Raw genomic sequence first — 3440 nt, 5'->3', positions numbered from 1 at the left:
TGACAAAATATTTATTCAATAACATATTAGCTAGTTATTTTAAAAATTAAAAATATATCAAAAAACTAATTTTGAAGGTAAATGCAAACCGACATTTATTATAGTAATGCAACTTGTTTGTTAAGAACAAATCAAAAGGAATGGCAACACTATGATCACGACTTGAACATATTTATAATGAAAAAAGCATTAGCCAAAATAGAGAAATATGCCATTCTATTTAGCTTGTATATATATAATTTTAAATTGATAGTATTCTGCATAGGAGAAAATATGGAAAACCTTTGGGTTACAATATACCCATCTCCCCCCCCCCCCCCCCCCCCCTCTCTCTCTCTCTCTCTCTCTCTATATATATATATATATATATATATATATATATATATATATATATATATATATATATATATATATTCAAATGTTTCTACTATCTATTGTGTATGTAGGATTGATTATGGACCAATCATTTTAGTTATTTTAAAAAAGTAATTAATGCGTATTAAATGTTGAAAATTTAATTAATACTCATTATATATATTGAAAATTGAATATACCCTAGAAAGTATATAAGTTTAGGTATCCAAACTAATCATACTATATTATCTTTGTATCATATATGCATTATAATCGTCCAAAGTTCTTATAAATCAATTCCTAACTTGATTTAGGGGCTGTTTGGCAGGGTCTGAATTTTTAAGATCTGAATTTTTAAGATGTCTGAATTTCTAAGAGGGTCTGAATTTTTAAGATCTTAATTTTAAGATGTTGTTTGGTTGGAACTTCTGAATTTTTATGCTGAATAACAAAAATGACCATTTTACCCTTCTCTATTGTTTTTTTCCAATCACAACTATAACCATCAATTCCACCAAAAATCACATAAACAACATCAAAATTCATTAAAACAAAATCAATATTAACCAAAAGAACATCAAAATTAATAAATATGTTAAATTTAATCATTATGTGAGTTCTTTGTCCACATCACCCTCTCCTTTTTTACAAATCCACGAGGTTTCAATGTGAAATCAACAAAAAACTTGACCATCTACAATCTTTTCAGCCTCCTCTGGTTATGAGCTCTAGCAACACACCCCCATAATTATACACATCAAACTCCATTCTTTTCAAGCTTGTAAACGTATATTTTGCAACATAAATCAATAACCAAATTAAATGAATATAAACAAGATTTCAATCAAAAATAAATTTATATAATAAATCTTCACATGGAGCAATGTATCATAATGTCCCAAGTAAAGTGGTTGGTGGTGATCAGGCTGTAATAGTTTGTGAACCCATGGTTATGGAGAAATCAATTTCAATTCAGAAAATCGATCTTAGAAAAATCAATAACAGAAATACAAATAAAATAAAAAATCGAGGACTGATGAGGCTGTCAATCGATTTCGATTATACGAATCGGTTTTCAACGGAAAAGAAGAAGAACATTCGATCTATTTAAAGAGAATCTATTTTCAGGGGAAAAAAGCTTACCTACAACATGAGGCCGTCGTCGCTGGTGGTGCTAGCGGAGGCTGTCGAAGGTGGTGAATGCTGTCGGAGAAGGGTCGATGTTGTCGGAGCTTAGCGTCGGAAGTCGTGAGGGTAGTCGATTTAAGGAGGTCAGCGACCGGAGGAGGTAGAAGAAGCGATCGATGCTCGAGATGGTTGGAGGAGGGAGGAGACGGAAGAGGCGATCTAAAGGCGAAGGCGGGTGTGTGGTTTTGGAATCCGTAAGAGGGTAAAAGAGGGAAGGACGCGTTCTTTTTCTTTTCAGATACAAGCCCAAGTCTGAAAGTTTAAGAGGCTTTTACAAAATTAAGAGGCTTTTATTCCTATGCTACCAAACACTCTTAATCTGAAAAATTAAGAGCTTGCCTCTTAATTTGTCCATTAAGAGGCTACCAAACAGCCCCTTACTTCCAAAAAGTTTAGAACATTCACCATTGTATTCCTCTAACATCATTTTTGTTAGGAACTATCATATATATAGTCTAATAGATGTTCGACAAAAAGGTGTGACGTAAGAGAAAAATAATAATGAAAATTCTAAAAGTTTTGGAAGTAAATCAAATTAGGAGTTAAATTATAAAAACTTTGGACGATTACAATGCATATATGATAGAAAAAACAATATAGTATGGTGGGTTTGGGTACCTAAGTTTATATAGCTTCTAGGGTATATTTATTTTTCTCATATATATATATATATATATATATATATATATATATATATATATATATATATATATATATATATATAGAGAGAGAGAGAGAGAGAGAGAGTCAAGATCAAATAAGAAGGAAATTTTTGGTAGGAAGGTAAAAAGTTTTTTTTCTACATATTTTTTTTGCGAACAAACAAAATGAATCATGAATCATTAGATGATTCATTTGTAATATGATTCACAAGAAAAAATTTCCTTCTTATTTGATCTTGACTCTATAGGATATAGATCCGGTAAGAAATTTTTTTTGATAGGAAGGTAAGAAGTTTTTTTTCTACATATTTTTTTGACGAACAAAAGAAATGAATCACTAGATGAATTATTTGTAAGATGATTCACAAGAAAAAATTCCCAAAAAAACATCTTTATGATTCATTTTTAAGTAAATTAAGAAAAAATTCACTTTTGTGACAATTTTAGTGAATAACAATAAAATCATTGTATAAATGAATCATCGAGATGTTTTTTAGGAAGGTAAGAAGTTTTTTTTCTACATATTTTTTTGACGAACAAAAGAAATGAATCACTAAATGATTCATTTGTAAGATGATTCATAAGAAAAAATTCCCAGAAAAACATCTTTATGATTCAATTTTAAGTAAATTAAGAAAAAATTCGCTTTTGTGACAATTTTAGTGAATAACAACAAAATCATTGTATAAATGAATCATCGAGATGTTTTTTTGAGAATTTTTTCTTGTGAATCATCTTACAAATGAATCATCTAATGATTCATTTTGTTTGTTTGCGAAAAAAATATGTAGAAAAAAAACTTCTTACCTTCCTACCAAAAATTTCCTTCTTATTTGATCTTGATTCTATATATATATATATATATATATATATATATATATATATATATATATATATATATATATATATATATATATATATATATATGTGGCAAGATTCAAATGTGGATGAACATCTATTGTGCGGACGTGTGGACAATACTATTATGTGAGAAAGACTAAGAAAATATGATGTTTGGTAATGATATATTTTTGGTCTCACATAACTATTGTCATTATCACGTATTCTCACTAATTAAATCGTCTATATGGGTATTACAGACTTTTTTTTGTATGATTCTCATTCGGTCAGAATGTGTTATTGATAATCGTATTCTATAAAAATAAAAATAAGTGAAAAATGATACGTGAGGACAAAAATAAATAAGAATTAATGAGAATGCATGATGATAACAAT

General features: G+C 28.7%; 1 long non-coding RNA gene across 1 annotated transcript; it reads right to left on the bottom strand.

The window, feature by feature from the left end:
- Positions 1-916: 916 nt before the first annotated feature.
- Positions 917-1917, bottom strand: LOC111894121 (uncharacterized). The gene is made up of 2 exons (XR_002851092.2): positions 1498-1917; positions 917-1132 (listed from the first exon to the last, which is right to left on the bottom strand). It is a non-coding gene; the product is annotated as an uncharacterized LOC111894121 (long non-coding RNA).
- Positions 1918-3440: the final 1523 nt, after the last annotated feature.

The sequence above is a fragment of the Lactuca sativa genome, chromosome 6 (genome assembly GCF_002870075.4).
Source record: "Lactuca sativa cultivar Salinas chromosome 6, Lsat_Salinas_v11, whole genome shotgun sequence".
Taxonomy (NCBI): Eukaryota; Viridiplantae; Streptophyta; class Magnoliopsida; order Asterales; family Asteraceae; genus Lactuca; species Lactuca sativa.
Note: the sequence above shows the minus strand (reverse complement) of the source record. Positions and strands in the feature narration are given on the sequence as shown.